The following is a 14826-nucleotide window of genomic DNA, read 5'->3' as shown; positions in this document are numbered from 1 at the left end:
AGATTCAATACTATTCCTATTAAACTACCGATAATATTTTTCACAGAACTAGAAAAAACTATTTTAAAATTCATATGGAACCTAAAATGAGCCTGAATAGCCAAGGCAATCCTTAGAAAAGAACAAAGCTGGAGGAATTTGTTTGAAGCCACCCAGCTTCAAACTATACTACAGGACTACAGTAACCAAAACAGCATGGTATTGGTACAAAAACAGACATATAGACCAAAGGAACAGAATAGAGAGCCCATAAATAAGGCCACACACATACAACCATCTGCTCTTCAACAAAGTCAATAATAACAAACAATGGGGAAAGAACTACCTATTCAATCAGTGGCACTGGGATAACTTGCTAGCCATATATGCAGAAGGATGAAATTGGCCCCCTATCTTTTACCACATACAAAAATTAACTCAAGATGGATTGAAGACTCAAATGTAAAACCCCAAACTATAAAAACCCTGGAAGACAACCTAGGCAATACCATCCTGGACATAGGAAATGACAAAGATTTCATGATGAAGACACCAAAAGCAATAGCAACAAAAGCAAAAATTAACAGATGGGACCTAATTAAACTAAACAGCTTCTGCATAGCAAAAGAAACTATCAGCAGAGTAAACAGACAACTTACAGAATGGGAGAAAGTTTTTGCAAACTATGCATTTGACAAACAGCCATAAGGAACTTAAACAACTTTACAAGAAAAAAACAACCCCATGAAAAAGTGGGCAAAGGACATGAACAGACACTTTTCAAAATAAGGCATACTTGCGGCCAACAAGCATATTTAAATAAGCTCAACATCACTGATCATTACAGCAATGCAAATCAAAACCATGATGAAATGCCATCTCACACTAGTCAGAATGGCCATTATTAAAAAGTCAAAAAATGGCCAGGCATGGTGGCTCATGCCTGTAATCCTAGCACTTTGGGAGGCCAAGGTGGGTGGATCATGAGGTCAGGAGTTCAAGACCAGCCTGGCCCGCATGGAGAAACCTGTCTGTAGTAAAAATACAAAAATTAGTGGGGCATGGTGGTGCATGCCTGTAGTCCCAGCTACTCAGGAGGCTGAGGCAAGAGAATCGCCTTAACCTGGGAGGCGGAGGTTGCAGTGAGCCGAGATCATGCCACTGCACTCCAGCCTGGGCCACAAGAGTGAAACTCTGTCTCAAAAAAAAAAAAAAAAAAAAAAGGTAAAAAAATATCAGATGCTGACAAGACAAGGTAGTAGAGAAAAAGGAATATTTATACATTGTTGGTGGGAATGTAAATTAGTTCAACCACTGTAGAAAACAGTTTGGCAATTCCTGAAAGACTTAAAAACAGAAATAGTATTTGACCCAGCAATCCCATTACCAAGTATATACCTAAAGGAATGTAAATTATTCTGTCATAAAGATACATAAATGTGTATGTTCACTGCAGCACTATTTACAATAGCAAGGACATGGAATCAACCCTAATGCCCATCAATGGTAGACTGGATAAAGAAAATATGGTACATATACACCGTGGAATATTATGCAGTCATAAAAAAGAATGAGATCATATCCTTTGCAGGAACATGGATAGAGCTAGAGGCCATCATCCTTAGCAAACTTAGGCAGGAACAGACAACCAAATATTGCATGTTCTCACTTATAAGTGGGAACTAAATGATGAGAACACATGGACACATAGAAGGGAATAACATACACTGGGGCCTATCGGAGGTTGGAGGGTAGGAGGAGGGAGAGGATCAGGAAAAATAAGTAATGGGTAGTGGGACTTAGTACCTGGGTGATGAGTTGATCTGTACAACGAACCCCCATGACACAAGTTTACCTAGATAATAAACCTACACATGTACCACTGAACTTAAAATAAAAGGTAAATGATAAAAGGAAAGCAAGTGCTTAAATCAAACACTGTCAGAAAAATAGAAACTTTAATGCCTTTTAGGTCATGTGACTCTGATAATCTTTGAAAAATAAAGACAATTGAAAGATTATTGCCAAGAAGTTTACACATTTGGTCTAAATTAGGAATGTTTAGTACTGTTTGCTAGACGCTTTAAGGCCATAAACTGTTTCTGTGACTTTTAATAAGTGGTCTGTTTTGTAGCCATTAGATTCTAGGGAAGGCCTGGGGCACATGGAGGTAGCTAAGTCCCCTGGTGAGGCTGGGAAGAGTCATACATTATCTGCAGCAATCTCCTTGCCTGGGCTCTCCAATCTTATACATGGTGAAAACTGCTTGCTTACCAGGTTTTTCACCAAAAATAAAAGTTGCTAAGAGTTAACAGTGTAGCACGTACTTGAGACTACTGGAAAAACAGATTTACATGGAAGATGTAGAAGGAAAGTAGAATGTGTTCTTTGTAAAAGGTTATAAGAAGGTTTGGAAATATATGTTTGTTTGTTTGTTTGTTTTTTGTAAAACAGAATGTAGTTTTGTCTAGTACACAGATTTTCAAGGGTTGCCCTAACCTAACAAGAGTAATGGGATGAAACTGAAGGTTTAAGCAAGTTGTGAAGGGTTTGTGAAGGGTGGATCTTGTTCAGGATGTTCTGTGGATATGAGCAAGTTGGCTAGGATTTAAAGGGGATGATTTAGTTTTCCATAGGTTGAACATGGAAATAAAAGCAACACTGATGCAGGGCCAGAATCTGGGCCCATGTGTTTGAATAACAGGGCTTTCTTAGAGAGCTGATCTGCTGTTTAACAGAAAATTATAAAACATTTATGGAAATTTTGTCTTATGTACAAAGTAAGATTGGATAGACTTGTTTGTAAGGTTTTATTAAGAATCGGATTTGGCCAGGCGCGGTGGCTCACGCCTGTAATCCCAGCACTTTGGGAGGCCGAGGCGGGTGGATCACCTGAGGTCAGGAGTTCTAGACCAGCCTGGCCAACATGGTGAAACCCCGTCTCTACTAAAAATACAAAAATTAGCTGGGTGTGGTGGTGGGTGCCTGTAACCCCAGCTACTTGGGGGACCGAGGCAGGAGAATCGCTTGAACCCAGGAGGCAGAGTCTGCAGTGACCCAAGATCGTGCCATTGCACTCCAGCCTGGGGGACAAGAGTGAGACTTCATCTCAAAAAAAAAAAGGGAATCGGATTTAACATTAATAGTACATTAATGGAAAAGTGAAATTTGGGTTTCTTTTTTGAACAAGATTTTCATGTAATATTAAAAGAGAATGAAAGAGTTTTGTTTGCCTTTTGAGTAACAGCAGGAAAAAAAGGAGGGAAAGAGGGGACATTCAGTTGGCCTCATGCCATCTTTTTTGGGTCCTGTTTGGAAAGTGGAGTCTCCCCTCTGTCAGTGAGTAAAGATGTTCCCCTTTACTTGTAGTGATCTGGACTTTCATGTTGTAATATCAAAAATTTAGTTAAACCTTTGATATCTGATAAACTTTCCAAAGTCAAATTCTAAAGTTAGCCTTTTTAAAACTCTGATAAAAAGTCCAAAAGAGGCATATTTGGTTTATTTGGTATATTAAAACCATACAGGAAGAATTATCAAGTATGAAATAGTATTTGGCTTTATTTGGGCTGTATTTGTATGAATATATTATGAGTATGTGTTCCAAAATTGTATAAGATTCCTATAATTCTGATATGTCTCAGGATATATTGTCAGTAATAATTAGGATTGTTATGTGAAATTATTGTGAACCACAGAGATGACCAGACTTTAACTGTGGCTCTTCTGAGATTTCCTCATCCACAGTTGTTTTACTTTATTCTCAAGGTGGTTTTATAATCAGCTGTAGGACTCTGACAGGTGCTCTTGAAGGCAGGTTTCTGAGAACTTTGGTAATTGTGACATTAGAAAAGAGGAAAAACTTCCAAGACTCCCACAGACAGCTAATGTGTTCATGAATACCAAGTGGAGCAGAAGTGAATTACATAGACTGAACTAATGGAAGACTGGAGTAATCTTTTCATTGCTTTTTTGTTTGAAGTGTTGCTAATTCTTTTGTTTTTCAGAGTCTAGAAGAACTTTTTTTTCTTTTGAGCTGTGTACAGCTTCTTTTTTGGCTTTGTGAAGGCTTTTTGTTTAATACATCCAAAAAGAATGCATATACAAAGAATTGAGACGTGAGAAGGCATTGGTTCAACACTAATGAATCTACAAGAATTAGGATTGGGAAGGTGGAAAAGATTACCTCGACATTTAAAAAAATTGGAAACTGCAACCAAAGTAAGCTGATAAAATCCCTATTAACACTTATGAAGAGTCTTCATAAGATTCTTTCTGGTCAGGCGTCGTGGCTCACGCCTGTAATCCTAGCACTCTGGGAGGCCAAGGTGGGTGGATCACAAGGTCAGGAGATTGAGACCATCCTAGCTAACACAGTGAAACCCCATCTCTAATAAAAATCCAAAAAAATTAGCTGGGCGTGGTGGCAGGTGCCTGTAGTCCCAGCTACTCAGGAGGCTGAGGCAGGAGAATGACATGAACCCAGGAGGTGGAGGTTGCAATGAGCCAAGATTGCACCACTGTACTCCAGCCTGGGTGACAGAGTAAGACTCCATCTCAAAAAAAAAAAAAGACTCTTTCCATGATTTTTATTAAACTAGACAGCCTCACCTGGCTGCTTTAGGGTTCCTCATATGCAAAACAGAAATAAGGGGATTCCCCTGACTGGTCCCCATGTTGTTAAGTGTTCTCCCCACCCCCACAAGACCCCCAGCTTCTTAATGAAGTGGGCCTCCATCCCCCCCTAATGAGAGGATGTGAATCAATCATTCCATAGATGTCTATCTTCTAGCGCCACCCCTGGTATTACCTCTACATACCAGGTCTTCAGCTGCGTTCTAGGAACACCATATACTACCGAATTGCAAATCTATGCTAAGCATATAAGACAATGGCTGACGGGCAAAAAAATTTTAATTACAAACTCAATTCATTTGGTGTACTTCAAAGGTGCAATACTTTTCTTCATTTATTGGTGACAGAAGTTAGAAATTAACTCCCCCCCAAAATCAGCAAATGGCAAACAAATGTCCTTGAAAGTCACAGTCACATATGGTGTGTCCCAGAAAAGAGGAGGGGCAAGACAGGCTCCACCCACTTTCATGAGTTTCATCAAATACTGGATCTACTGAAAGGTGAAGAGAAAAGGCAACTTTCAAAAAGGAGTCTGTTGTTAAATGAGTCATTTACTATACTCCTGCCTGAGAACCCCAGGTGGGGAACATGTTTTCTCAACTAGATCTAGGAAGTGGAATGTTCCTTCCTCAAGGTCCCAAGATAATTTTGGGCTCCTGAGCCTGTCAGAAAGTGATATTCTTTACATACTCCTACTGAGTGGGGCTGGTCTCCCTGTCCCTGGGGCTACCCTGGAGCTGGGCCTGCTAGTGGCCACCTGTCTGAGCGTGGGTTAGGAGGCTGGGAGGGCTGCCCACCACTCCAAGGCCCGCCTCCAGCTGCCTCCACCCTCAGGCACTACTGGCCGTGGTGCTCACACAGGGCAGGGTAGGCTGGCTGGCTGAGGGCAGGGGGTCCCACGTCAACATTCTGAGGACTACACTCTGGCCCTTTTTTCTTCTTTTGCCCAAATTCCTACCTAAGAGGCCTGGGGAGTGTGCCCTACAAACCGTAGAGTCTCTCAAATGGGTTTTATTTAACCCTATGTAACACGGCTCCCTTTCCAGCCTGACTGTGGCGTACCATCGCACAACAGACGAGGAAGGAAATGAGATATTTTAACTTCATATACGTTTATTTGCCATATCTTGATGTAGCCCTGCAAAGTTGTCTCTTGTGGAGAAACGTCTATGTTCTGCAGAGAATCCCCTTCCTCTTCTGAGGCCTTTTTCCTGACCCAGGAGAGAATCAGCTAAGAGACTGACACCCTTTTAGGACTGATAAGAAACATTTACATTCCATTCTTCCTGAAGCCTGCTATCTGGAGGCTTTACCTGGATAAGAACCTTGATGTTGCAATCCCTTATCTTAACCCAGACATTCCTTTCTACGGATTCCAAGTCTTTTTTTTTTGACGAAGTCTTGTTCTGTTGCCCAGGCTGTAGGGCAGTGGCGTGATCTTGGCTCACTGAAACCTCCGCCTCCTTGGTTCAAGCGATTCTCCCATCTCAGTCTCCTGAGTAGCTGGGATTACAGGCGTGTGCCACCACATCCAGCTAATTTTTGTATTTTTGTAGAGATTTCTACAAAAACTTCAACACAGGGTTTCACCATGTTAGCCAGGCTGGTCTTGAACTCCTGACCTCAGGTGATCTGCCTGCCTCGGCCTCCCAAAGTGCTAGGATCACAGGTGAGCCACTGAGCCCAGCTACAAATGAATTTTTTTTTTTTTTTGAGATGGAGTCTTGCTCAGTCGCCCAGGTTGGAGTGCAATGGTATGATCTCGGCTCACTGCAACCTCCACCTCCTGGGTTCAGGCGATTCTCCTACCTCAGCCTCCCGAGTAGCTGGGATTACAGGCACCCACCACCACGCCTGGCTAATTTTTGTACTTTTAGTAGAGATGGGGTTTCACCATGTTGGCCAGGCTGGTTTCGATCTCCCGACCTCAGGTGATCTGCACACCTTGGCCTCTCAAAGTGCTGGGATTACAGGCATGAGCCACGGCGCCCGGCCATACACGTGAATTTTTAAAGGCAAAAAGGGGGCAGGGTGTGGCTGATATAAAGTTGTTTGTCAGGAATTCTGATTGGTTCACAGAAGTGACATTGCTGGGTGATTGGCTGGACATGGTTAAGTTTCAGGGTGTGGGTTTTCGTGTCCAGCACGGCATTATCAGGTGAATTCATAGCTGCTGGCAATGGCAGCCACCGGAGATGAGTCCATTGCTCAAGGTAGTAGAAGGATGCACCTGTTGTCTCATGTCAGCATCTCTCTGGGTCTGATAATAGAAAAGGACTCACATTTCCCAGATAAGAGTTCTTTTCTTTTCTGCCTCTCAGCAGGGTGAGTGCCAGTCTGCTTCCCGGACACCACTGGGCACACAGCCAATTGGAGGGGGAGAGGACCCTGCGTTTGGGGCAGGAACTGGCCTCTGTTGACGCAAGTTCAGCACTGCTCCAGCCTCTTCCTTCCTGTTGGCAGGGACACAGAATCCCTGCAATTCCCTTTTCCCTGCCCCCACTCACACCAGCTGGGCTCTGCTATGGCTCAGGGTGGCTCCTCCGGGTCCACTCTGTGGCCTTGGGAAGACCCTGCGTGCTTCCTGTGGCTGCCTCTCCCCACAGTACTGACCCCAGCACCTGATGAGGATGGTTTGCTTGGCCAATCTGTAATCAAGCTTCTGAACCTTCCCCCAGTCCCATCTGTGCCTTTCCTCTACAATTCAGTTTTAGCAAGAATCCTGCTGAGTCAGTTTAGCCCAAAACCCGCAGCCTCGCTGTCTGATCCGTCTCACATCTGATGGGGTTTCTCATCCTTTACCCAGGGCCAACCTGGGAGACTGAAGCAGGGTCTCCATCAGCTGAAGCTTGTTGAGCCACAGCTTGAGGGCATGGTCGGGAAAAATGCGGGCCCAGAAGCTTCCGTGGCCCATGTCCTCTGAAGAGGCCTGTGGGGGTTCAGTATAAATAACGTTTCTTTAACCGGGAGAAGGAGCGCAGGAAGAGGCGGCAGGCGTTTAGGCAAATTGGTTTCATTAACGAGTGCCCAACAGTAATCCGTGGGCAAACATTGCCGGGGATGAGAGGAGGCAAAGGAAGAGTTAATCCTGCTGACATCTGGTCTCAGGTAGGCAGAGGAATGGTTGATCTCATCTGGCCTTTGTTCTGCACCTGGGAAAGTCCACTTGGAATACAGCTTGTCGCTGTGCCTTCTGACAGACTAGCTTTGGGGACCAGGTGCTGCAGACTAAAGTTGCAGTTGAGGTGTTCTTTTCTTGTTTGTGGAAAGATAAACATCTTGGAAGCTTGGGCCAGCAAAGAGTGCTATGAATGTGGAGGCTGTGGTCAGCCTGGGGCCCTTCCCCTCTGCCTAGCTCCTGGAGGCTGTCAGGACACCTGGAGCTTCCACTCGCTCAGGGAGGGCCCAGGGCCACTGATTTGCTCTTGGAGGCCTTAGCTGCTCCCTGCCTTGGGCCTGCTCAGGGGCCCCAGGCCTGCCCAGCAAGTCTCCCCAACTGGAGTCTTGGGGTTCCTCTCCTCTAGAAGGCGTATCTGCTCTTTGGGGTTTCCTGGGATTGGGGAAGAATGCCCACCTGTGCCCACCTGCCACTGTGGGTGGAGGCTGGGGAGGCTGTGGGTGGTGGGTGGAGGCTGTGGGTGGTGGGTGGAAGCTGTGGGTGGTGGGTGGAAGCTGTGGGTGGTAGGTAGGTGGAGGCTGTGGGTGGTGGGTGGAAGCTGTGGGTGGTGGGTAGAGGCTGTGGGTGGTGGGTGGAAGCTGTGGGTGGTAGGTAGGTGGAGGCTGTGGGTGGTGGGTGGAAGCTGTGGGTGGTGGGTGGAAACTGTGGGTGGTAGGTAGGTGGAGGCTGTGGGTGGTAGGTGGAGGCTGTGGGTAGTGGGGTAGATGCTGGGGAGGCTTTCCCGGACAGAAAAAGCACTGAGTAGCACCCCTGAGGTGCAGCGGGAGAAACCTGTCTTTGTGCGGCAGCCAGGGGTGGGGCAATGTGGGATTGCCCATGTCAGCTATGAACCTGGAACCACATATTCCAAACACGGGTTTCACGAGGCCAGGCCCGGTGTACTGTGAACCCATCCTTATACACACATACACACACACACCACAAATGCACACCTACCAAACCCAAACACACCCACACACACCCCCCTACCAGACACACACTGCAAATGCACACTTACCAAACACACATGCATACACACCTACCAAATCCAAACACACATACCACACACACACATGCACAGCTACCACACACATATCCAAAACACACACACACACTTATACCACACACCCACACACCACACACACCTACCAAACACACACACACACTTATACCACACACCCACACACCACACACATGCACACCTACCACAGCCAGATACCTAAACACACACCACATACACGCACACTTACCACACACCCACACACATCACACACATGCACACCTACCACACACCCACACCACACACACATGCACACTTACCACACCCCCACACATACGTGCACACCTACCACACACCCACACACACCACACACATGCACACCTACCACCCCCTACATATGCACACCTACCACCCCCCACATATGCACACCTACCACACACCCGCACACTCACCATACATAAAAGTGCATGCCCATCACACCCACATGCTGGCACACACATTTGTGCAAATGCACACCACGCACACCTCAGCACATCGCATGCATGCATGTGTACACACGCTCCCCCATGCATGGATGTGCTGTGAGCCTGGGAGCCAGGCTCTTGGTGCACTGTGTAAAGGGTGTGTAAAATGAAAATTTTTTGAATTAGACACACAGGTGGCTGTTCTAGAGCCCTCCTGTGCACATCTCATGTCGTGTTCAGTCACAGCACTGTGGAAATCCCAGCTCAGAGACAGCAAGGAGCCCTGCGTGGGTTTGCCCACAATGGTGTCCTGGCTCGGTTGAGACTCAGAGGCTGGGATGTCCAGAGGCGGCTCCACCACATCCATTCTGCCCTCTGTGGCCACACCTTGCTCTCCTGCAGAGACTAGAAAGCCAAACACGTTTCCCAGACTCCTCGCAGCAGAGTGTCTGGAAGTGGCTTCGGTGCTGTGGAGCGACGGTAGGTTTGTGGTTTGGAAGGAGGGCTCCTGTCTCTGTCGGCGTGCAACGCGTTCCCCAACTTACAGCTGGAAACAGCCATCTTATTTTGGTCATGTTTTAGGGTCAAGAATTCAGGAAGGGATCTTTGGGAGTCAGTCTGTCATATGAGTGTGTTTGGAAGTCACTGGGCTGCGAGTCCAAGATGGGACACCCACGAGGCTGGAGCTCTGCAGGGGCCGTTGCCTGGACACCACACATGGTGTCTCCAGCGTGGTGTCACAGGGTGCCGGACTTTCCCACGTGGGCTGGTCTCCTCTCATGGAGCCTCCGAAGACGCCAGGTGGGAGCTGCAGGGCATTTCTGATGTGGCCGCGGGAGCCCTGTGCCACCGCTCCCTTCTCAGACCCCACCTCTCCGTGGGACAGCCCCATAGAACTTGCAGAGCTGTTAAAGGCTGTTGCACAGGGAGGTGGCACCCTGGGGGCCACAGCAGCCCTGAGAGTGTGGCTCCCCTGCGGGTGTGGAGATTGGGCTCTGGGTGTTTCTGCGGCAACTCAAGCAGAGATTGTGGGGCCGTTCTCATCCTGGAATCAGGCTTTTCATTCATGGAAACAGCAAGCGGCCACGAGTGTGATTTATTGGGAATTGGAGGTGAGAAGAGGGTTGCACGGTCTCCTAAACCAACCTGAGGAAACAGATAGTCATTGCTGGCATTTAACTGTGAATATTTCCTAAGCCTGCCGTAGATTGAGACTCACTGCCGTAGCTGTAGAGGGTGTGGACATGATGGGGATGGGGGTTGGTCTCAGTAGGGAGGCAGGGCTCCCATTTTTACTAACACCAGATTTACAGGATCAGCTCAACAGACTGCTTTTTTTCTGGCTGGCTGAAAATAAATGGGAGAGAGAAAATAAAACAATACTGGTGCATTAGTTATCTATTGTCACATTAAAATAATTGCTCTAAAACTTGGAGGTTTACAATGTCAATAAGCATTTACGATGGCAGTTTCCGTAGGTTGTTCAGAAAGGCCTGCTGGGTGGGCTCCGTGGTGAGCGGGTCTATGCCACTTACCCACAAAGGCTGAGGGAGCTGAGAGGCTGAAGAAACAGGCCGACGAATCCTGTTTCTCAGAAAGAAACATTCAACAGTGCGTTGGGAGCAGAAGCCACGTGTGGGCGGCCATGAGATCCATGCATTGCTACCTGCAGACCCAGGGCTTAGGTAGCAGCCAGAAAGGGAGCGGGAGCTTCAGAAGGATGTGTAAGGCAACTGGCCTGCCCCTCAGGAAGAGGCAAGAATGCCACCTGCTGGTCTACCCTCAGGAGAAGGCAAGAATGCCACCTGCTGGTCCACCCTCAGAAGGATGTGTAAGGCAACTGGCCTGCCCCTCAGGAAGAGGCAAGAATGCCACCTGCTGGTCCACCCTCAGGAGAAGGCAAGAATGCCACCTGCGCCACAGCCTGTAACTCGCGTAACGGCAGGATTTTGTGTTTACAATAACATTAAGGTTGTTTTGACCTAAGGGCCCAGAACTAGGGTTCATCGGAAGTCCACATGGAGGCTTAGCATCCGAGATGGAATCATTTTAGCCTTCGCCACAGGTGGTTCCGGCTGCGTGAGCCTAGATGTTGTCTGGGGTGAAGCGGTCCGAAGGCTCGGCTAGGGCTGGAGGACCCATCTCCAAGATGGTGCACTGTGCTGCCGGCAGGCAGCTGCTGCCCTTCGGCGGGAGGCCTTGGGTTCTTGGCACGTGGTCCTGTCTGCGTGTCTTCGCCGACTGTCCTCATGAGTAGCCTCTTCCTCCACACAGGGATCCCAGAGAGCACAGCGTAAGCTGCAGTGTTCTTTGCAGCCTCGTGTCTGAAGTCACAGTGTCACTCTGCCACATTCCATGTGTGGGGTGTGAGCCTCTAAGGTTGATTCTGCCTTTAGAAAGGAGGGTATCAAAGACGTTGGAACATATTTTAACAAAGACGTGACTATAAAAAATAAAATGACGAAGTGAATTATATAATATTATGTATAATTTTATGGCAAGAAATTTGAAAATTGAGAGGAAATACATTACCAGAATAAGTGGAAAACTTGGGTAAATCAATAAAAAAGGAAGAAATTGGCAAGTCCGTTTAACATTTGTTAGCGCAAAGCGTGCCAATACCAAATGGTTTTAAAGCTCACTTCTTCCTCATTGGTAAGGAACAGGTTCTTCTAGTATTTTTTAAAATATTCCGGAAAATAGAAAAAGGTGAAAAATTTTCCAATTCACATTATACGGCTAATTTTGATGCAGTATGAGAAAAAATTCCAATTTATTTTATAAAATGGATGCAAAAATCCAAATAAAATACCATAAATTCATACACAGTCATTTATTAAGGAACAGCACACCATGGTCAAGCTTTTATTGCATACATGTAACAGTGACTTAATATTTGGAAGCATAATATAATACATTACATCAATACACTAAAGTACACAAATCGTAATTATGTTGTAATTAGTGAAAAAAGTACTTGACAAAATTTAGCCATTTCTCATAAAATCTTCTATTTAAAATAAAAGGGGGCCGGGTGTGGTAGTTCACGCCTGTAATCCCAGCACTTTGAGAGGCCAAGGTGGGCAGATCACTTGAAGTCAGGAATTCGAGACCAGCCTGGCCAACATGATGAAACCCCATCACTACTAAAAATACAAAAATTAGCCGGGCATGGTAGCACATGCCTTCAGTCCCAGCTACTCAGGAGGCCGAGGCAGGACAATCGCTTGAACCCAGGAGGCGGAGGTTGCAGTGAGCCAAGATCACGCCACTGCACTCCAGCCTGGGCAACAGAGCGAGATTCTGTCTCAAAAAATAAAGTAAAATAATATATGGAATTTAAATAATGCACCTAAAAAATCACACCTACTTTTTAAAAAAGAACAGATAACATATTAATTGATGAAATATTAACGATCAGCATTAAAGCTGGGAAAAGGTCAGGGATGCCTGTTTCACCGCTGCCATTCCACCTGCATTTGGGGGTTCTCGTGGCAGACAAAGGCAGGCAGGTGTGGTGGAGATTGTGCACATCAGGCCAGAAGTGCTGACATTCTCCCCTCCCTGCAGAAGAGAGGGATGTCCGTTGAGAAGATCCAAAAGCTTCATTCATACATTCGTAACCTACAGAACCAATAAGATGCTTTAGGTAAGTGATTGAACATATAAAATTGCTTTTATGTACTGGCCATAACCAGTTATCATAGAAATTGGAATAATAACAGTGAATTCTACATGTAACAGAGTCAAAAGCAATAAAATAATGCCTAAGAATATGTTTAATAGATGGCAAGATGATGAACCAGCACTGGCCACCGGCCCCTCGCCCCAGATCAACCCTGGGCGAGGACACCCTGCCTAGCCCTCCTGGGGCTGGGGCCGGAGGCGGGGCTGGACACCCGTTATATAGGATCTGAAAGTTCTTCTGATGTAGGGCACGGCACACTCACACTCCAGAGGTGAAAAGCAGAGTGCTTTGTCACTCACAGCTCCAAACAAGGAAGGCGTCCAGGCAGGGCCACATGAGGCACCCAGGGATGGGGTAGCAGCCAGCTGGGGCTGCCGGGCAGCTGGTGTGTGGCCAGCAGGTGGGGTGGCTGGGTTTCTCGGGCTCCCTGTGGATTGGCTAATTTGGGTGATTTTGAGCTCTGGGTCACAGGGCTGTCCCTGGTTGTCTGGCCCTTGGCCCTGGGGCAGATTTGGGCAGATGTGCAGTGGCCTGGAGTGTGAGGGGCCAATGAGGAGGTGGTTGGGTGTGGACTTAACTGGCTGCTCAAGGAGGGAACTGACTGGCCTCTAGGGCCTCAAAACTGGGTCAAGACAGCACATCAGCAGTAATAAAACCCAAGCTGTGTCACCCCACCAAGGCCAAGAGGGCAGGTGTGTCCCAGAGTGGAGGTGACTGCCCCTGCACAGATGCACCTGCTGCCTGTGGGGTCAGGGTGTCTGCAGGCACTCTGTGATGTCCACCCCCTGGATCTCTGGGTCTCACCTCCAGGGGCCCAGCCTTGGTGCACAGACCTGCCGTGGCTGAGCATTAGAGCTTCCTGAGCTCGCACTCTGTTGTGTCCTGACTGCCCCACAGCTTTGCCCATCCTCTGCAGGGGCCCATGCCTTCCTGATGCTTATGCACCTCCTGGTGTTCTCATTATCCTTTGTAGGGTTAGTGTGACTTGGTGAAGGCTAGCGCATGACTGTGCCTATAGGCATTTGCCCCCAAGACCCTCCAGGCCGCTGAACCATCACATGGGCTAAGGCGTAGTCCTCCCCGGGGTGCTTGCCCAGGCCACTGCCAGTGAACCCTCTGTGACCAGCCCCTGCCTTGAGCCAGGGACCATCTAAGTCCCACCTTCCACTCCAGATGGCCCTCCCTCACCAGGCAGGTCATGACTGGCTGGTCTCAAAATCCCATTTGTTATCTGTTCTCTCTCTTTCTTTCCTTCCTTCTTTCTTTCTCTTTCTTTTTTTTTTTTTTTTTTTTTTTTTTTTTTTTTTTGAGACGGAGTCTTGCTCTGTCCCCCAGGCTGGAGTGCAGTGGCGCGATCTCAGCTCACTGCAAGCTCCGCCTCCTGGGTTTACGCCATTCTCCTGCCTCAGCCTCCCGAGTAGCTGGGACTACAGGCGCCCGCCACCTCGCCCGGCTACTTTTTTGTGTTTTTAGTAGAGACGGGGTTTCACCGTGTTAGCCAGGATGGTCTTGATCTCCTGACCTTGTGATCCGCCCGCCTCGGCCTCCCAAAGTGCTGGGATTACAGGCTTGAGCCACCGCGCCCGGCTCTTTCTCTTTCTTTTCTTCTTTTTCTTCCCTTCTCTCTCTTCCCTTCTGTTTCTTCTCTTCTCTTTCTTTTTTTCCCTTCCCCTCCCCTTCCCTCCTCTCCCCTCCCTTCCCCTCCCCTTCCCTCCCCTCCCCTCCCTTCCCCTCCCTTCCCTTCCCTTCCCTTTCCTTCCCTTTCCTTTCCTTCGAAGTCTCGCTCTTGTCCCCCAGGCTGGAGTACAGTGGCATGATCTCCACTCACTGCAACCTTCACCTCCCGGGTTCAAGTGATTCTCCTGCCTCAGCCTCCCGAGTAGCTGGGATTATAGGTGTGGGC

The sequence above is a fragment of the Theropithecus gelada genome, chromosome 8, assembly GCF_003255815.1.
Source record: "Theropithecus gelada isolate Dixy chromosome 8, Tgel_1.0, whole genome shotgun sequence".
In the NCBI taxonomy this organism is placed as follows: domain Eukaryota; kingdom Metazoa; phylum Chordata; class Mammalia; order Primates; family Cercopithecidae; genus Theropithecus; species Theropithecus gelada.
Note: the sequence above shows the minus strand (reverse complement) of the source record.